We start from the raw sequence: 22,698 nt of genomic DNA on the forward strand, positions 1-22,698 counted from the left end.
TTAAATGAGTCAACACATAAAATGTGCTTAGAAATAGTGCCTGAGAGGTAGTAGGTGCCTCCTATATGTTACTATAATTATTATTAACTCTGCTGTCTTTGAGCTTCTGGTAGGTCATTACAAATGGTATGTCCATCAAGGGAATAATTGGGGAGAAAATAATGCCTACAGTTTTTCTTCAAAATCAAGGAAGAAATAAATCCCTTCCCACCCACAGACTCTTTAATACTTTTAAGATAAAGCTAACAGAAGTATATTTAATATTGTATTATTATTAAATATTATTATGTAGAATTATTATATATTACACATACTGCTCCAAAAATTTCTTAGAAAAGTATGTTTTTCTTTATATGCATGTGCCATCTGCTATTAGCTTCACAAGCTATGGTTACAGAGAGGGGAAATATGCCCTGTGTGTATGATGTGAAAGAAGCTGGAATAAGATGCTATAGCCCAATTAATTGGCTTTGTATATGTTGTGTCATCTCACTAGGCATATGGTATTAGGCAAGATGATCATATAAGAAGTGCTTCAGTTAACACAGTTGCCAACACACAATAGTAATAATTATGGAAATAAAAAATGAAACTGCTGATTTTTGTTTTTTGCTTTTGCAAGGGAACATGTTTCTATCATTAAGGGTACATATTTAGTATGTAAGCATAGCTTCTGGAATCTGGGAGACCTAAGATACACAAATATAATAGTAGCAGTATCCCAAAACATTGAAAATCTCAAATAAAACAATAGAGAAAAGATGGACAAGCCACTTCATCCTATGTAATTGGATTTCTTTTGCCAATGGACAGTACTACTTATATTTGAAATATACACCTCCAAGATTTTTTTCTCTAAGAATTTTTCTAACATTTGCATATGTATATACATGCATACCAGAATGAGTTCATATTCTTCATAACCGACTGTGTCTTTATTTTCTAATATCACCATGTCTAATCAGTTTGTTAATGCCAGTACTGACAGTTGTATTTTATTCTTTTTAACGGTTGCATAGCTTTTTAAAAATTTTTTTTAACATTTATTTATTTATTTTTTGAGACAGAGAGAGAGCATGAACAGGGGAGGGTCAGAGAAAGAGGGAGACACAGAATCTGAAACAGGCTCCAGGCTCTGAGCTGTCAGCACAGAGCCCGACGCGGGGCTCGAACCCACGGACCGCGAGATCATGACCTGAGCGGAAGTCAGACGCTTAACCGACTGAGCCACCCAGGCGCCCCTGCATAGCTTTTTTTTTAATAATTGTTATAATTTAATTGTGTCTCTATTGGTAAACATCTGTGTTGTTAACAGATTTTTACTATTATAAACCATGGTTTTAATATTCAATACTGGGAAAAACTTCAATGGTTGATATATATTAGATAAATGCTCAATAAAGCAAACATCCATGGAAATATCAATTTCCAAAAATGAAAAATGAAAAATTTTACCCACATCATATATGGATATAGATGTGGAGAAATGGAAACTCACATGTACTGGTGGTTGATGTGTAAATTAGGGCTTCTCTGGAGAAATTTTCACTGGTAAATTTGAAGGTGTGTGTTGCCTGTGGTTAGCAATTCTTTTCCTACTTACTACAATTCCTGTGTATCTTTAAAAGATCTCCTGAGAATACATCTGAGTAGTTCTTAACCTACGGGTGCTTTGAAAACATACGGGATATAGATAATTGCCACAATGATTGAAGGATGCTGCTTATGAGTAGTGGGCAGGGTAACCATCCAGAAATGCACAGGAAAATCCTATACTACAAAGAATTATTTTGTCCATGATTGTATTTTCTTTCAGATGTCCTTTTGGATGCTTACCTAGATGAAATATCTATTTTCAGTAATCTGAGCTCAGACTATGACTCCATTTTACATTTAAAAATAATGTATTATTATAGAGGTCTTAAGTGGCTCAGTCGGTTAAGCATCTGATTTCAGCTCAGGTCATGGTCTCACAGTCCATGAGTTAGATCTCCATGTTTACTTAAATCAAGCAAAATAAAAATAAAGCATTATTTTTGTATGATTAAATATACCCTGAACTTGTTGTTGTTGTTTGGAAATTTACCATGCTGTTGTTTACCATTGCCACTAGTAATAGTAAAGCGGGTCACAGTTTTTAAGTCACCAACACAATTGTCCTTTACCAAAGTATATCGTAATCATGAATGTTCATTCTAGTGTGACTAAATTTTGGGACTATAATATCTCTTAATAGGAAAACAGATACTTTGTGGTCTTTTATTTTTTTATTTTATTTTTTTAATTTTTTTCCACGTTTTTATTTATTTTTGGGACAGAGAGAGACAGAGCATGAACGGGGGAGGGTCAGAGAGAGAGGGAGACACAGAATCGGAAACAGGCTCCAGGCTCTGAGCCATCAGCCCAGAGCCCGACGCGGGGCTCGAACTCACGGACCGCGAGATTGTGACCTGGCTGAAGTCGGACACTTAACCGACTGCGCCACCCAGGCGCCCCACTTTGTGGTCTTTTAATACCAGATACACTACATACCTATTAAAAGGAATAAATCTAATCTACAAGTATCAATATACATAACTCTCAAAACAATATGGAATGCAAAATACCTTATACATTGATATTACAGTATGGAAGAGCTTATATTAAGGTTAAAATATGCTTAACCTTTTTATATCTGTTTACAGAATTATACATATGTGATACATTATAGAAGCATGTAAAAATTCTAAATACTAAATAATGGCATTCGTTCCTCCTGAGAATGTAGCAGAGAAGCTTGGGGAGTTTCCTACACAGGAGGCCTAAATTCTATCGGAAATGTTTCTTAAATTAAACAATGGTATGGATTATATGATTATTTTAAATTTTAATTTATCTGAATTATTTCATAATAACCTTAAAAGTGAAATTATAAAAGGACAAGGAACAAGTATGATGTTAAGTTTCAGTAAGTGTTACTCACTTTAGAGCAAGGTATTTGGAATGAATTCATACAGATTCAAATATAATCCTGTAACTAATATCACACCAGAACTGTTTTAAGTATCAAAATGAATGGATTCTTTTTCTTTTTTTCCAATACTTCCTTCAACCGTACAATTTCAATGTTTGTACTTAGACCATGGTTTTCTTGCACAATGGTTTTCTCTAGTACTTTTGTTTTCTTTTTTTCTCGAAAGAAAGGCAAATAAAAAGAAATACATTTTCTTCATTCAATTAATAGCTTTTTGGTATTTAGTCACCCTATTTGTTAAATGGTTTGGAACGCACTGAATCATTTCTAGGCCTGCTTCCTAATTGTCACACTCCAAATTCTTTTTATTACATGCTCAGATTTAGGTCCACTATACCTAGGATCCCATGTCTCACTCTTTTTTCTCTGTATTATTTCCCTAAATTTTGTTGTTGTTTGCTTTGGCATGAAATTCTGGCTTAAAAATAGTTTTCCCTAAAAACTCAAGGACTTATCTCATTACCTTATAACATCTACTATTAAAAAGCTGTTTCCAATCTCAATTTTGTGCTTTGTAATTATTCTGGTTTTTCTTCTCTGTAGGATTTTATGCTCTTCAATTTTTCCTTGAAATCGTATTAAAATGAGTACTTGCAAAAATTCTACTTGCTGCTTTTTGATTTTTTATTCTTTGAAAAGTTGTATCTTCCTCCTGTCTTAGCAATGTTGTTTATGCGATTACTCCCCCATCCCTTTAATTTATTTGATGTCTCACTCTGGTTGCCCAGTTAGGTGACATTGACTTTCTGAATTGATCTTCCATGACTCCTGCACTATTTTCTCATGCTTTTTATCTCTTCCTCTCCCTCCTCCCCCTCCCCCGCCCACCATTTTTTTGGACCTATTTTCTGGGTTATTTGCTTGCCTTTTTCTCTTAATCTTAATTTAAATGTTTATGTTGGCAAACTTTTCTATGTGATACTGTAGTAACAAATAATTCTAGAATCTTAGTGGCTTACCACAACTATGGTTGGTTTTTGGCCGCTGTTACATGCTGGCTATAGCTGTGTTCTTTGTGTCTTGTTTCCTTTGGGAGACACAGTGAAGATAGAGCTAGTCATCTGGGACCTGCTGTTTTCATGGCAGGAACAATTGTGTATTCATGCAATAGCTATTAAAGTTTCTTCTTAGATGTGGTATACCTCACATTCTATTGCACAAAGTAATTCACAGAAGAAGGCCAAGTCTAACATTATTGCGGTTGGAAACAGACCTGGCAGAGTGTCTTACAGGACTAGGAGAGGATTACAGAAATACTTTGAGTCTATAATGCAGTGATCACTCATCTTTGTCATCTTTCTTTCCTCTGATTGCCTCCTTTGTATATTTTCTTGATTTCTCCTTGATTTATTCAAATACATATTGCAATATTTTAAAGCCTTTCTGAGAATTCTGATTAGACTTTTATTGTTCTTGTTATTTCCATCTTTCCAGTAACTTATTTGTATTTATTCTTAGGACAGTTTTTCTATTGTTTACACCGATCATTTATACATTTGTTGTTGGTTTACCTCAGTTGCCTGGTAATGTCTGAGCATATTTATAAATTATAGACCTGCTTAACTAATTAAAATAGTAGGAAGTCATTTCCTGTACAATTACCAGATTCATCTTTGAATGAGGAGCTTTCTCTGTGTGTGCACGCTTATCAGACAGGTTACACTTTATTTGAGCGAAATGGAAGAAATCAGAGATGATGGGCTTTCAGCCCCAAATATCAAGGTTGGATGGGACATCAACCTGCATCTGTCAACTAGTCTCCACCCCGTCACTCCTAAGAGTTGGCTTCCTTTCTAGAAGTTATTTTTCTGATTTCAACTGGAGGTTGAGTTTCAACAGTGAAAGTATAAGACTGGGAATAGTAAATGTGTGTGTTGTGGGTCAATGAGGGATAAATTCCACATTCATCCTATAATGAGTTCACCAGTCAGATTACTTTGTCTGCCAGTCCTCTGATACTCCAGGAGGGCTCCTCCACTGCTTCAGCTTTTTTTGCTTATATCCATCCTCCTGATTTTTGAGTTAACCATCAATTTTGATCTGGTAATTGTTTTTTCCACCTGAAGTTCATAATATTTGATTTGCTGAAGTATCTTTTATCATTTTCAGTGCCATTGTGAATTTATTACTTTCTTAAGACATCTCCCTCTTTTGTTGTCATTGACGTTTTAGCAAGACAGGAAAGAAACATGAGGCCTATTCATCATTTTGAACTAGAACTGGCTATGTATACTTTTAATTGTTGAGAACAACTAACCCCTCCAAATGACTGTATTAATTTATTCTCTCAAGATTAAAGTATAAAATACAATAATTTTGCCACATGCTAACAGAAGATATTGCAATATTTTGTAATTATTACCAAGGTAAAAGAAGTAAGATGTTATCTTACTGTGGCTTTCACTTGCATTTCCTTGTTAGTAGTGTAGCCAAATGTGTTCATGCATGTTTATTTGCATTTTTCTTCTAATTATCTACTCATTTCCCTTGCCAGAGTGTCTTATATTGAATTTTGTTACTGACTTTAGAATAATTTTTCTTATTAGTTGCTTATCTTTTAATTCTTCTATTGTGTCTTTGACATACAGATTTTTTACATGATTAAGTACATATTTTCATTTTCATTTTTGGGTTTCATATATTTTTAGAACATTTCATCTAACTCCATATTATTACATTTTTATACTGTATTTTATTCCTTTGATGCCTTTTTGTACCTTTGCAATTTTTTGTTTTTCATTTTCATCCTTAACGATCTAATATATTTTTTGTGATACTAATTAGAGATTTAATTTAATTCTTCTCCATATGTATATAACAGTTTTCCCAAAGACAGTTTTTTAATGGCTCATCATTTCTATGCTATTTGAAATACCACATTTATCCTGTACTCACAGAGGTGAGTGTATTTCTGTGTGTGTGTGTGTGTGTGTGTGTGTGCGCATGCACATGTGTATATACATATATATCTCTTAGTTTTAATATGGCTACCTTGTTCTATTATAATTTTTTTCTGTATTCACATTCTAGAAGCAATAGAATATGGTTTTATTTAGCACTGATATTAGAATATTTTGATATCTGATAAATAAGAGTGCTCTTCTTTTATTTGGTTTAGTATTTTGCAGGCTCTTTCCTTCTGAAGATTTGTGCCTTTCATTAGCCTTGATAACTTGGGAAATTAGGAACCTCTAGTTTTTTTTAAATATGTCTTTATTCCTCTTTGTACATACTCTCTTTCAGATAAATAGTTTATTTCAAATGACTTATTTGAAATACTTGATTTTTTTAATGTGAAAAATAAACAGACATTACATTAATATTTCAGCATTAATCTGGCATATGTTTCCATTATTCCACTTTCTAATATGTTCTTTATTATGAATTATTACTCATTCTGGGCTTGGACATTTCAAAACAGATTTGTTACTAGGCTATTTATAGACTTTTATTGCCTTTCTAATCATCCTCCTCTGTACCTTTTTCTACAGTCTTTTATTGGTTTTTTTATCTTTTTGCATTTTTCTGTTGGTATGGATGAATAAGAAAATTAGTGGGTTTATAAGTTGAAATACCATATGAGACCTAATAATTATTCAACTAGTATCTTGCATTTTACTGTAGACTACTGTATACATTATGAATTATATTGATTATTTATTCCTTTCCAATATATAAAAGACTTATTTTTTCATCCCATTTTATGGTATTAAAAAGTACTTACAACATAGAACATTCATAGTGATGACAAAGAGATTCTGCAGATTCAGGGAAAATGTTTACAAAAGACACGTCTGATGAAAAACTATTACCCAAAATATACAAAAATACTAAAACAACAATTAAAAAAATGAATGACTGGATTAAAAATGGCTCTGGGGCACCCGAGGGGCTCAGTCGGTTAATCACCCGAGTTTGGTTCAGGTCATTATCTCACAGTCATGAGTTTGAGCCCTGCTTCAGACTCTGTGCTCACAGCTCAGACCCTGAAGCCTGCTGTGGATTCTGTCTCCCTCTCTCTCTGCTCCTCCCCCACTTGTGCTCTCTCTCTCAAAAATAAATAAACATTAAAAACACTTTTTAAAATGGCTCAAAGTTAAACCACTATGTTGTACTTCTGAAAATAATGTAACATTCTGTCATCTATATGCAAATGAAAATAATGTAACATTCTGTCATCTAGATGCAAATACAAATTATTTTTAAAAAATGAGCCAGGGCACCTGGGTGGCTCAGTTGGTTAAGCATCCGACTCTTGGTTTAGGCTCAGGTCATGATATTGAGGTTTGGAAGTTTGAGTCCCATGTAGGGCTCTGTGCTGCCAGTGTGGAGCCTGCTTCAAATTCTCTCTCTCTCTCTCTCTCTCTCAAAGTAAATAAATAAACTTAAAAGGATAAATAAAAATTAAAAAATGAGCCAAGACCTTAATAGCCACTTAATCAAAGAAGATATACAGATAGAAAATAAGCATATTTGAACATTATCAACGTCATATATTATTAGAAATACAAATTAAAACAACAATGAGATACCACTGCATACCTATTAAAATTATAAAAATTTGGAACACTGATAATACCAAATGCCAGTGAGGATGTGGAGCAACTAGGAACTCTCATTCATTGTTAGTTGGAATAAAAACTGTTGTACCATTCGAAGATAGTTGGACAGTTTCTTATAAAAGTAAACATACTCTTAACATATGACCTAGCAATCACATGCCTTGGTATTTATTCACCCAAGGGAGTTGAAAGCTCATGTCCACACAAAAATCTGCACATGGATATTTATAGCAGCTTTATTCATAATTATCCAAACTTGGAAGCAATCAAGTTGTCCTTCAGTAGGTGTATAAATTGTGATACATTTAGACAGTGAAATATTATCCAGTGCTTAAAACAAATGAGCGATCAAGCCATGAAAAGACATGGAAGAAATTTAAATGCATATTGCTAAGCAAAAGAAGCCAATCTGGAAAGGCTACATAGTATATGATTCTAACTCTATGATATTCTGGAAAAGACAAAACTTTGGAGGCAATAAAAATGTGAATCCTAAGGTAAACTATGGATTTTGGTTGCTGATGATGTGCCAATACAGGTTGATCAGTTGTAACAAGCGTACATCTCTGATGAAAGATACTGATGGGAGAAGAAGGTATGCATGTGTAAGGGTGGGGAATATATGGGAAATCTATAACTTTCTGTTCAATTTTGCTTTGAATCCAAAACTTCTCTACAAAAACAAGGTCTAATTTAAAAAAAAACACATAAAATTTTAGTGATAATGGCAAAAAAGAGACATCTTTTTTAAACCATATTTGGGATATATCTGTGAAGGAATGATGTTTATGATGGTTTTTAGTTTCTACTTAATAGTGAAGGACTTTTCATAGTTTCTGTTATTATTTCTAATGCGCTTTCATGCCATAAAGTTTTGAAGAAACTCAGAAAAAAGGAAAGGTTTGTTTGTTCTATGATTTGACATTTGTAATTATTTGAAAACAGTAGAATCTCTAGTAAAAGTAGCATGCACTTAACGTTGAATATTGCTAAAATCCTTGTTTTGATAGTTTATTAAGTAACATGTGATAATCAGGGATATATTACATAAAATTCGGTGAGTCCCATGAAAGTTGAATAATTTAAAAGGAAGAGATATTAGAATCCATTTTGTAGCAACATCAAAATTAGTGACAATTTATAGTCACAAAAACAATCATTTGTGTAGTTTCTTTGGCAGGAATGAGTTAACTCAGTAGGCTTTGATTATTCACATCCTGCACATTCCAAAGAAAAATCTATTTTCTGGACTATCCTTTAGCCAGCTTCTTAGAGATAGCTTCTGATCCCTTGGAATATTCTGTCTGATAAGAGGGTTTTTATATGCCAGCAGCCATGGGCCATGTTGTACCAGACTGACTAGAAAAGTTGTCCTTCACATTCTAGCAATGTGATTTATGGTTAATGCCTGCTTTTTTTTCTCCCAGGTAAGATGCCTGGAGTCTGAGTAGCTTAGTTCACTCATGTGGGTGCTGCATGACTACGTGACTGAACCCCAATAAAACACCTGGACATCAAGGGCTTCCCTGGCTGGTAAGACTTTGCATGAGTAACCATACAATATTTATGGGAGAATTACATGTCCCTGTATTGACTCCACTGAGAGGGAACACCTACAAGAGTATGCCTGACTTCTCTTGGACTTCACTCCATACATCTTCTCCTTTTGCTGATTTTCATCTGTATCTATTCACTGCATATAACCATGGGTATAATAGTTTTTCTGTGTCCCATAAATCCTTCAAGTGAATCATTGACTCTGAGGGTGGTCTTGTGGACCCCTGACATGATTGTACATGAACATTCCCAAGCTTTGGTCAGATGTCAGTTATTAGTATATTCACATATTCATTTCAAAATGTACTTGTGAAAAATATTATCATAACAAAACTGTGGTCCGAGTGACTGAATACGGCCTAATAACTTTTGTTGCCTTAACTATAGCTATTTAAAATTTGTCAGGTGGGACGCAAGTAGAATTAAATAATTTTTCTACAGAAAGTCCTTTTGAAGGTTGCAATTTAAACGTATCTGAGTTTAGAATGAAAGAGTTTGAGAGAAGAGTAGAGATTTACTTAAGATTAAGGAACATACACAATATAACAGTTTCTTTTTTCTTTGATAAAACTTGTATCTCCTTTTCTTTGACAATGCCTATATGATGTGACAACTATTTTTAGTGGAAGTTTTTGTCTAGCTTACCATGAATTTTTAATCACGGGTGGTGTTTTATTCATGTACTACTCAGATTAACTAAAGAACATTATTAAATGTTGGATTACTCTTGAACTACTGGGATGATTTTGCCTGATTATATTATGTTGTGCTTTTTATGCACTTCAAATTTGTCATATTATAGTCAGGATTTTTACAAGCAGAGTCATAAATAAAAGCAATCCTGTTTTGTAAAATTGTCTGATCAAGCTTACACTTGCCTCCTAACATTTATTAATGCACGTACTTATTTATCCTTTATCAATCCAATATTTAATAATTGCCTCGTTGTGCTACTAGAATGGCTTAAATCAAGGAGATAGACAATAACAAGGGTTGACAAGAATGTATAAAAACTGGAACTCTCATGCATTTCTGGTGTATGTATAAAATGGTATGGGCATTTCAGAAAAAAAATGGTAGTTTCTTAAGAAGTTAAAAATGAATTGAGCATAAACCCAAGAAATTCCATTTCTAAGTATTTCCTAAGAAAAATTAATAAAAAAGAAATGGAAGCAATTCAAATATTTATTGACTGATGAAAGGATAAGTGAAATGTTTATATCAATACAACAGAATACTATTAAAAAATAACAAGAAATGAATCAACTTTGCAGAGCACAACAGTGATGAAACTCAAAAATGTTATGCTGGGTGAAAGAAGACAATCACAAAAAAGACTATATAAGATTAAATTTATATGAAATATCCAGAAATGGCAACTGTATGATGGCAACTGCCATCATTCAAATGTATGAATTTATTATATATATATATGCATTTTATATATATGCATTATATATAATACAGTGTTAGTATTTAGCATCCCTAACAATGGGATTGTTAAAATATCAAAATATCAAAAGCTCAGGGGAAAAATGGGAGTTCAGTAAACAATGTGAGGAATATTTGTGTATCCCAAATGAGGAACAGAAGGCAACATGCATTGTTAAAGAAAGTACAGGACATCTGGGGCATAGTGAAAGTTTCTACCATGCATGTATTTTAGAGTAACAGGAGAGGGGAGAAAGAATGAAACAATATTTGAAGAGATACTGCCTGGGAAGAAAAGTATTCATGGATTGAGATAACATTACCAAGAACTAAATTAACAATTTACATATGAGGGGAAGATATGGATTACTATAAAAATATACATAAATAACTATTGACTTTTCAATATAAATTATAGAAACAGAAGATAATGGTATATGTGATGTACTGAAAGAAATATATATCAGTCTAGAGTATTCAACTAATTAAGCTGAAATATCTAAGAAATCAATGTGATCATTATAAAGAATAAACACATTTCTATGTGTCTTTTGTTGAACATATTTCTTTGGGAAATCTACATTGGAGTGAATTTAGATTGTGTATTTGTTGAGATTTATTAGATACTGTTAAAGTTTCCCCAGTGTTAGCTGCTATACCAAATTATACAATCACCAACAATAGGTGAATCTTAGGGTTGCTCATCATCTTTATCAATATTCTGCATCACTTCCTGTTTATATCATTCTGTAGAGTGTGTTTTGGTATCTAGTTGTGGTTTTGATTCATATTTTCCTAATGACTATTTATTCTGAATACTTTTTCACATGGTTAGATCATTTGGAATCTTACTAGTAATTATACAAGATTTCTTTCCACATTTTTAAAATGACTTGTGTCTTTTTTTTCTGATTTGTGTGAAGTTAGTTTCAACAGATGATATTAATAATAATCTTGTTAGCACTGTTATTCATAGGAACCCCATATTAGAAACAACCCAAATGCCCGTCAACAATATAATGGGTTAATAAAATATGGTATCTTTATACAATGGAATATTACATAGAAATGAAAATGAATAAAGTTCTAGTACATACAGTATGATGGATATCACAAACATAATTGGGAGGGAAAGAGGTAAGTTAGAGTTGAATATAAACTGTATTTACATAATTTTCCACAATAGGCAAAACCAAATCTTTATGATAATAGTTAAAATATGATTAACTTTATCAAGTTATATTACAGAATAAGTGGAGGAATAAGGGAAACTGTTTATAGAAATTACTCTATTTCTTGATATGGGTGATTTTTAGGGGGTTACTCACTTTGTATAAATTCATCAAAGAAGTGTTTATAATTTTTTTCTTTTTCTGTCTTTTTCATTCTGAGTTTACATTAACAAGAGAGAAGAAAATAAAACACAGGTTAATTTAATACTGCAAATAACAGAGAAGGGAGCCTTTCAATTAATTCAGTCAATAACAAATTTATTTTATAGATGATTTATTGATTATCCATGAGTTTTCTCCAACATGTAGTATCTTTAGTTAATATGTTTTTGTAACAGTACAAAACATTATTTTTTTTAAAAAATTAGACTTTTAGTGATTTCTTTGAAATAAAAAATAGATTTCTATTTTCTGGCAAAACACAAACCCCTACTGGCAATCATAATTAGAAAGTTTTTAAAATGTTTGGAATTCTTTTACTACTTTGTAAGCTTATGTTGAAATTTGTCCTTATACCCATGTGCTATAGAAATGTTATTTGACTCAAATATGAAATTGCATTGCTTCCAACACCATTATCATGCCTCGCTTAAAATGTGTCTCAAACTTGTAATGTGTTTTTAAAATTTTTATCTTGCAGCTAGCAATGGCATTAATTTAGAATGATATGTAATTTGCAAATAGCAATTTTGACATTCAGATAGATCATTTCTCTGCTCAAAGGAGCTTCTAAGTTGTATGCATAAGATTGTGTATCTTTTAGTATCATGGAAAGTTTTATTTTTTGCAGCTTTGCAAGAAATTAAAACCCAACTTGTTGTAGTAGAAAAGTCTGGAAAATTAAGAGATAAATACAATGGTTATATTTTCTTTGAGGGGACATAGACATAGACACAGTTATACTTTTACCTTTTCCAACACAATCTACCTTGCTGCATCACTAATATTTATTGATTTTAGCAAATAAAAATATGAAAACAAGTAAAAATACATTTAAAGTGTAAATAATCTTTAAAAAATTTTCCTAAAACATATATTAAAAATGTAGGAAGGATGAAAGAAAGATTTAATGTATAGAGATGGCTATATATACATGAAGAGTAATATTGAGATGAACTTAAATATGGAATTTCATCTGATAATGTTTTGCTTAATTATTGAAAAGATTAATTTCCACCATTTATGTATTTTATTCAAACAATGTTGTGTCATTATAAAGATCCTCCAAGAATCCCAGATATTTTTTTTTTCTTTTTAAAGTGGTTTTTTTGTTGTTGTTGTTGATGTGATCCTCAGGCCTGTTGGTATTTTTGCCTTATATAGTTCTCTTCCACACTGCAAAAAGCCACTTGATAAGCATACATACGTGGGGGCCTATTATTTTGAAATACTTTTGAGACCTAGACACTATGTGAAGAAATACACAGTAGTTACATGGAGATATTAACCTAAGGAGGAGGGAAAGGGGGAGGGAGAAAGAAAGAGAGAGATGTCTTTTCAGCAGTTCAAAGGGTTTTATTATGATCAAAACCCATTTATTTTTGGTCATTCTTTATCACCAGTGCATAATGTAATCTCTATATGAATGAATACATAAATTATTAAATCAATTAAACACATCCCCAGGGGGAAAATAATTTGGGGCTGGAGTTTTAAAATTCTATTCATATGGTAATGAAGAGAGGGAATTACATTATACCTGTTTATTTAGAACAAAGAAATTAAAAGATTTGAGTTCACATTCTGAAGTGTGTGTAGATTCCAGAATAATGTTCTCCATTTCTATTACAGTTACTCTCAACAGTTTGACTCCAGTCATGACCGAGAATAAAAAATTCTGGGTTATGAACACTAGGGAGCTAGAATAACAACCAGGAATTTTACCAATTTCATTGTTCAAGAGCAAGCTGAAGTTATCAGAATCTGGGGAAATAGCTGAGACATAAGAAAGCATACTATTTTTTGAAGGTTTTCAAGGTATTTTAACTGACAATAGTGAAGAGTAATATCCGTGAAATCAAATAGGTTTATAATGACAAGTATAGACAAGAGTAATAGCAATAACAAAGCTAATGAGTGCCATGCTGGAATAGGGATACTTGTATTCTGGCTTCCTATATGTCCTCTTGTCATTTTAGATTAATGACTTCAAACCTATATTTATTCATAATCAGCAAAGGATGAAGCATGGGCCTAACGCTAGGCTCCAATGCGGGTAGAGGCAAAGGAGCAAGAATAAGGAGCTGGGGTCATAGTGGCTACCCTGCCCTCTCACCCCAGCCCACAGCAGCATTAAGGCATCAGAGGTAAGTTTGGCATGCTGACTTGTATGCAGGGGGAACAATGATTGTCAAGGCTTTGCTATCTAGGCCTGTGGTATCAGGAGTTAAAAATAATCCTCACCACATAGAACTCCATTCAGTTGTACTCCTTGACCTGTGCTGGAAGGAAACAATGTCAGTTTCTGAGAGTAAATTATCCAGAATAACTAACACTACTACATTTGAGGTGCAGGGCCTTGGTGCATAAAACCTGTCCAGTCATTTTTTCATGGCTCTATTTTGTATATATTTCAGAGGTACTGGTGAAAAGGAAAAGAGTGAATTAAGGAATTTCCTCAGAATATCAGTAATCCAAAAATGAAAGGAGCAGTTAAAGTTCATTTTGAAAATGAATATGTTTTGAAGCCAAAATGGGTAATGGTAAATATAGGTTTTAAAAGGTAAAATATTGCTAGTCTCTCTCCTTGGTTTTTCCTTGATGTTCTTTGGAAAAACTATTTCTACAGTCGCCATGATGTGATTCTCAGGAAATGATGAAAGTACTTAAAAATACTAATATGGGTCAAAATGGGGAATTGGGAGAATTACAAAATGATTTATTTCTATTTGGAGCTAATTTAGAATTTGTTTAAGCCACAAAACATCTTTTTTCAGGGTTTGATTTTCATTTCTTCTTATTAGCACCTAATTCCCAATTTTCCATGTTTCATTTGTGGACTTGAGTTATTTTCCTTTAGAGGTAGGTTCAGTGTTCTTATCTATCTCCAAATTCTTTCAAGTGATTGCTCCAGGATCAGGTAAGGACCACAAGAACATGTTTTTCTTATCAAGTAATACAGGATGTAAAGGCAGAAGAATATTATAGCAATGCATACTATGACTGTCACTATAAGTTACACTTTAAAACATATTAATTTATGTGTTTTTTTACGCAGTATTGAAGGTGAGATCTTTCCTTGGACAGAGAGTAGTTTATTGTTGCTGGTGCTTGAGAGCCAATGAAGTATTAGAAAACCATCTTCAAGTTTTTTTTATTTACATTTTAGCCAATAGAAGTTGAATTCTTTCATTGTCCTTTATATCCCCCACCACATCCCAATTCTATCAACTCTAATTTCCAGGAAATGCTTTGTACCTCATTTAAAAAATTTGTTTCACCTATATAATTTATTTTATATATTTTAGTTTAAAAAATCCAATTCTGTTTAAGGGCACACCATTTTCATTTTAGATTAATCTCACCTACAAATTGAGTAACATGGGGGCGCCTGGGTGGCGCAGTCGGTTAAGCGTCCGACTTCAGCCAGGTCACGATCTCGTGGTCCGTGAGTTCGAGCCCCGCGTCAGGCTCTGGGCTGATGGCTCAGGGCCTGGAGCCTGTTTCCGATTCTGTGTCTCCCTCTCTCTCTGCCCCTCCCCCATTCATGCTCTGTTTCTCTCTGTCCCAAAAATAAATAAACGTTGAAAAAAAAAATTTCAAATTGAGTAACATGATCTGACTTCTCTGACTCCTATAACTTTTCTACTACTTGACAGTAACGTATCCTTTGCCATTTCCTTTAAAAATCTCATGACATTGAATTAATATATAAGCATATAAAGTGTTTGTTGCAAACCAGCAGATGTGTTTTGTTGAATTAGGATAGTGAAATTATCTTTAAACTCATTTATAAATGGTTTTGGCTGAAAAGACACAGTCCAATTGACCAACTTCACCATAAATCCCTTCACACTATTTTACCTGTGTAGTCTCTATGAGAATTGGCAGTTTTATACTTCATTTAGAGTAGCAGATGTCTCACCTGATCCATAAGGAAGAGCAGATCACAGGAAACAGATCAAACTTTGTCCAATTCCTGGGCCACCCTTTATTCCTTTAAAGTGAATCATATTCCGTAAATCCATTTTCCCATTACAAAGGATGAGTAATACCACTAGCACTCTGTGAGACTATCCAACAAAACTCTTTGCAATAAGGAATTGTTTTATGTCTGCATTCTTTATTACAGTAGCCATTTACTATGTACAGCTATTGAGCATTTCATATGTTAATATTAGTTTATCCAAAGAACCTCAGCTCTTTTATCCCTAAAACTAAGTATTATGAGATATTCCATTCTCTGTTGCCTTAGAATTTTGACTGGCTTGGATATCTTCTAGTTATTTGTCAGTCCCCAACATGTTCATTGAAAGCAAAAAGGCAAATGGTAGTCACTATCTAACACCATGTGCCTTCTTCTGGGGTCAGTGTTGAATGCTGGCTGTGGATATAAAGGAAAGTTTTACCCCAACTTAAATTAACCTATGCCTCTTTCCAGAAAGCAAAGTATTTCCTAAAAACCCATGACAGTTAAATTTATTTTCTGTGAAGTAAGTTTATTGTCTGTGAATTTTATTTTCTGTGAAGTAAAATCTCATTAAATTCTTTTAATAGGGTGAGTAAGCAGTAGTGTCTTGGATGCTGAGCTCAGGGGTCTGACACTCTAAGAACTGACCTAGCCTACCATGTGCTGATGCTGGTGTCATTTTCCTCCCTGTCTGACCTTTAAAAAAAACTCTCTTACTCTTCACAGGTGGTGATAAATAGAACATATTTTACAAAGTCTTGAGGAAGGGAAAATGAGGATGGTGGAAAAGAAAAGTAATAGAGAACATTGAGAAGAAAATGAAAAGGTACTTTTGATGTCTCGTTGTGTATTATACTTGGAAATATTTAGATGGAATGATAACAAAAGAGAAACAAGGACTCTAATAGGACTAAGAACTTCAGGGCTCACTGCAGTAATAACTACTGTAGTTGTCTTCCTCACATTTTACATGTCTAGTTGCTACCTTGCTTTCTTCTCACAGCTTCTGACTGTAAGTTCTCCCTTAGGTTATCAATCTCATGGGTGCACTCAATCTTTACTCCAAACTACATCTTGCTTGAAATGAATGCATGTGACAGTTCTGGTTCATCTGGCTGGTCTTGACCCCAATAAGCCTTGCCAGACTATCCAACATTTCAAGTCTCCTTGCTTCATAAATACTTGCAGGGCAAATGCTGATGGCCCATGCTCCATCAGATGCATATTATTTTTTGTGTGTAGGAACCAAAATACAATGGCACTTTTTACTTTAGCAACTTTTAAAAGGTAGCAGAATTTGGACTGTCTTTTTTTCTTGAACTTTTCTGCTAAACTTATTGTCTTTATGATGGATCATGATCATTTCAGCTTTCCAAAATTTCTCTTGCATCCCATGTGGGCATTGGATTAATGTAAGGCAAATCCTGGAAAATACTACAATTTTCCTAGATGTGCAACATTGGCAAGCTCTTGCACTCCACAATTCCCCCCAGTTTAATCCAATTAATCTTCTACTTCTCTCAAGATATGAAGCTTGATGTATAGTTCTTTCCCCCAAAAAATCAAAATTAATCTTTCCAAATAAGCCCTTCCCTTTTCCAACATATAGGCATTTACTCTCTCTCTGGGGACAAATACACCTCAGTATGAAATGATTTTACAGGGATTTCTGAAGACTTGGCTGAAACCCTTCATACATTTATCAATCATAAACCAGGCAAAAGATTAATATGAAAGGCTCTATATATTTTTAAAATAGACTTTATTTTTCTAGAACACTTTTAGGTCCACAGCAAAATAGAGAGGAAATTACAAAGAGTACTCATATATAGGCACCTGGGTGGCTCATTCACGTAAGCATCTGACTTGATTTTGGCTCAGGTCACGATCCCAGGCTCATGAAGCCGAGCCCCACAGCGGGCTCTGCGCTGAGTGTGAAGCCTGCTTAGGATTCTCTCTCCCTCCTTTTGGCCCTCTTCCCCACTCTCACTCTCTCTTTCTCTAAAAAAAAAAAAAGATTTCCCATATATCCTGTATATTTCTGCCTCTACACATACATAACTTCCCCCATCATCAGCATCACCTCCCAGAGTGATATATCGTTTTAGTTGATGAATCTACCCTGATTCATCATCGTCATCCAAAACCATAGTTAACATTAAGGTTCATCTTGGTACTGTACATCCTATGGGTTTTGGTAAATGAATAATACTATGTGTCCACCAGTATAGTAAGATATGAAATAGTTTCACTGCCTAAAATCCTCAGTGCTCTGCCTATTCATCTTGTGCCTCCCCAAACCTTGTCAACCACTGATCTTTTTATTATTTCCATAGAATACTAGTACTAGTATTAGTATAGTAAAGTACTAGTACTCTACTATATATATAGTATATACTAGTATACTAGTATGTATAGTGGAATCATACAGTATGTAGCCTCTTCAGATTGGCTTCTTTCACTTGGTAGTATGCATTTAAATGTCCTCTATTTCTTTTAATGGGTTTGGTAAATCATTTCTTTGCAGTGCTAAATAATATTCCACAGTCTAAATATATCACAGTTATGTATCCATTCACTTAAGATCTTGATTGCTTTCCAGTTTGGGCAATTATGAATAAAATTGCTGTAAGCATCAGTGTGCAGCGTTTTGTCTGGATGTAACTTTTCAATTCCTTTGGGTAGTTACCAAAGAGCATGACTGCTGATTCATGTGGGTAGATAATGTTTTTGGTTTTTTTTTTTTAATTTTGTAAGGAACTGTCAAACTGTCTTTCAAGGTGACTATACTATTTTGCATTCCCATCTGCCACATGAGATTTCTTGCTTCTGCGTATCCTCATCATCATTTGTTGTTGGTGCTCTGGATTTTGGTCATTCTAATAGGTGTATAATGGTATCTCATTGTTGTTTTAATTTGCATTTCCTTGGTGACATATGATGTAGAGTATGTTTTCATAGGCTTATTTGCTACTTGTATATCTTCTTTGGGGAGCTGTCTGTTAAGGTCTTTGGTCCATATTTTAATCAGATTGCTTTTTTTCTTATTGTTGCTATATAACATATGGTGTTGAGCATCTTTTCATATCCTATGCATTTTTCCAGAACAAGAAACTGAAGTCCTAGTGGTTTTGGATACAGCAGTTGATATAATACATGCGCAGGAAATAGCTAGCAATAGGATAAAAAAGAATAAGGTGGACACATGGGAGGGAAAGTGAGATTTGTCTTTGCCGTCATTTGGCAATCACCATGTTGTCCCCACTACAATTTTCTGGGGCCCCTGGTAAATGAGAAGTTAAAATATTGGTTGCTATTAGGTGATATCAGGCATAAAGTGTGCTGTGTGCAATAGGTGGTAACTTCCAAAAACTGTGATAGACTCAGTCTAGAATTTTGATTCATGGACATTACCTCTGGATGTGTTGGAGAAGTAAAAGGAACTTTGAGAGAAGCAATAACACTATATGTAATCTACATCTATTTCTATATCAGTCCATCCATCCATCCATCCATCCATCCATCCATCTCTCTCTTAAAAATTAAATTTCAAAGCCAATAAAAAGTTAAAATGCTGAAACCGTATAACATATTTTGTCTTCCTCAACTGGTAAGTATGAGGTATGCATTCTGACAAGGCCTAACAAATGAGTAATTTATGTGTCATTTAATCCCTAGAGTAGCTAGGAAATATAAAAATGAATTCACTCTTTCTCTTTTATTCCACTTAGACATAATTCCTTATATACTGCAAATTTTGTTTCTCTCTCAAATCTTTTTCTCACTTTTCCCTATCTACCTGTTTGTGCTCCCTTTACTAATAGCAGCATAAAGAATAAACTAAAAAAAACCAGTAGCCCAAATATTCTATTTGTAGATCACCAGTCTAAAGAGAATGAAGCATTCATTCTTTGATCTATTTCTTCTGCTTAAAAAATATAGTGTTGAACTGGATGGACTGTTGGCCTGGAAGCAGTCAGAGGCAGTTGGAACATTTTTTTTTTCCTGTGAATTAAAGGATGAAAATTTGCTCCACAGAAAGTAAAGGACTGGAGCTAATCCCACTACAGCAAATCACACATTGAGATAGAGCTAAACACTGCCTGGGGACCCAAAATTAATAAAATTGCAGACTTAGGGGGGAAGGTGTACACAGAACAGCGACTAGATGTGAAATATCTTCCTACTGTCTCAGGGTTTGATTTGGCAATTTACACGTGTTGCTTTTGTTGTTGCAGGACCTTGTAAATGCTAAAAACAAAGTTTAGTTTCTGAACTGATATTTTAGTAGCTGGCTGAAGAAAAGAACAAAATATCTGGCTGGTTACAGGGTAGAGAAGAAATAGAAGAAAGATGAAAAAAGAAGGGGGGGATAAAAGAGAGAGAGGCATCTACAACCACATTTAAAACAAGTGATGAATATAAATGCTAACCAGGGCTGCCAATAAAATGAAGCATTTTATTATAGGCTTAGTCTAGATGAAATTAACAGTTTCACAAGAATGAAAAAATAACTATCAGAATGTTCAAAACATAAAAGGACAATATGTGTAGAAGTGTGTTAGATTTCTATGAACACAAAATAAACTTTATACAGTACAAGTATACCTTCTAGAGCATAAAATCTAATGTGTCATATTACCTCAGATGTTTTTAAGCACACTAACAATAATAACAAGTTATAAGCATGTCTGTTTCATTGCTTGTCAGTGAGGTACTGCTCTCAGTTTCTAGAGGTCACTCGTAGGTCCTTGTTATGCAGCTTCCTCCATGAGGAGTTCACAGCACAGCTGTTTGCTTCTTCAAGGCCAACAAGGAAACTTTTACTTCATGTCTTCCTCCAGGGAAGACCTGGACCCTTTTTAATAGGGATCACCTAATTTGGCCTGGCCCACCCAACACAATCTCTATTTTGATGAACCCAAATCAACTGATCAGGAACCCTAATCACATCTGTAAAATCCCTTTACATTTGCCATATATTGTAACCTAATTACAAGAATGAAATCACCTTAGATTCACAGATTCCATCAATAAGAGAAGATTATACAGGAATGTGCATCGGCGGGGGGGGGGGGGGCAGATATTTTGAGGACCATTCTAGAATTCTGCCTACCAGACCATCTTTAACTAGAAGTCCAGTGAGTTCTATTTGGCCTAAACCTCTTTTACATCTCTTTAAAATTGATTTCAAATGAGCAAAATTATTTAAAATGATGGTAGTTATAAGAAAACTAGACCTTCTATAACCTGAAATCTAACTGAAGCTATGAGTAGATATGTAAAATCAGTGACTTGTAGAAGATATAAAATCTACAGTATCACATTACCTTACATGTTTTAAGCACCCTAACAATATAGCAAAGTTATAAGCTGAATCCTCAGAAGAATTAGAAAAATCCCTTCTAGGATTATGGTTTGAATTAGTGTCCTACGGCTTTCATGATAAAGTGCCACAGCTGCGTGGCTGAGAACAACAGAAGTTCTGAGACCACAAGTCCAAAGTTCCAGAGACAAGAAGTCCAAAATTAAGCTGTCTGGAGCGCCATGCTCCCCTGGAAAACTAGGAGAAAGATCTTTATTTTTATTTTCCTAGCTTCTGGTGATTTCTTGATGATTTTTGACATTACGTGGCTTGTAGATGTAGCACTCCAGTAACATGACCATTTTCTCCCTGTGTGTCTTTTTTTTTTTTTCAACGTTTTTATTTATTTTTGGGACAGAGAGAGACAGAGCATCAACGGGGAGGGTCAGAGAGAGAGGGAGACACAGAATCGGAAACAGGCTCCAGGCTCTGAGCCATCAGCCCAGAGCCTGACGCGGGGCTCGAACTCACGGACCGCGAGATCGTGACCTGGCTGAAGTCGGACGCTTAACCGACTGCGCCACCCAGGCGCCCCTCCCTGTGTGTCTTTATATCATCTTCCCTGTGTATGTCTGTCTCTGTGTCTGAATTCCTCCTTTTATAAAATCACCAGTCATATTGGATTAACACCTACTCTAATAAGCTCATTTTAACTTGATTGTCCCCATGAAGACCTGTTTCCAAATAAGTATTCTGAAATATTGGGGGTTAGAACCTCAACATAACTTCTTGTGTGACAAAATTCAACCCATAATATGGGCATCTGTAATCCTAACAATTTAGGTACTGCAGACATGTTAGTAAATTTATGCACTCTGCCCTTATCTCCTTTCCTAGCATTGTCTCCCAATTCTAAGGTGGAACATAACTTTGTCATATCTGTTTTGTTTTTAAATATCTCTCGATTCTAAACACCTTCCTTCATCCCTACTACTATGTCTTTAAGCCAAACTTCTATCATCTCTTATTTGCACTCCTCAGTTGCCTACCAACTAGTCTTGCATCTACTTTTGCCGCCCATAAAATCTCTTCTCTTTACTGCAATTAGGGATATTTTTCAAACAAAGTTCTTCTAAGACTCCCATTGTTCTGAGGATAGAAAATACAGTCAAACCCTTTCTGGTAAGACCAAGTGAAGCGGTCCCTGGTTATCTTTTCAGTCTCTACTGAATCCAATCATAGTCTTGCTCTCTCTGGCAGCTACTCATGCCTTCTCACAATATATTGGATGTACTATCCTGTCTTCTACCACAGGACCTTTGCACATTTTTTCTTCTTTCTCAGGAATGCTGTTTTCAACTGTCTTTTTCTTCCTTAACTTGATGAACTACTAGTAATTCTTCTAATCACATCTCTAACTTCACGTCCTTAGAAAAATTTTCCTGACCTCCCATTCTAGATGAACTTCC

The 22,698-nt window shown here is 34.3% G+C and overlaps 1 non-coding gene across 1 annotated transcript; it reads right to left on the reverse strand.

The window, feature by feature from the left end:
• Window positions 1-1,152: 1,152 nt before the first annotated feature.
• TRNAG-UCC (transfer RNA glycine (anticodon UCC)) lies at window positions 1,153-1,237 on the reverse strand. Its single transcript has one exon. It is a non-coding gene; the product is annotated as a tRNA-Gly (tRNA).
• Window positions 1,238-22,698: the final 21,461 nt, after the last annotated feature.

The sequence above is a fragment of the Lynx rufus genome, unplaced genomic scaffold, assembly GCF_022079265.1.
Source record: "Lynx rufus isolate CCGP_SWC_20201006 ecotype Redwood Valley unplaced genomic scaffold, mLynRuf1.p SCAF_6, whole genome shotgun sequence".
Taxonomy (NCBI): Eukaryota; Metazoa; Chordata; class Mammalia; order Carnivora; family Felidae; genus Lynx; species Lynx rufus.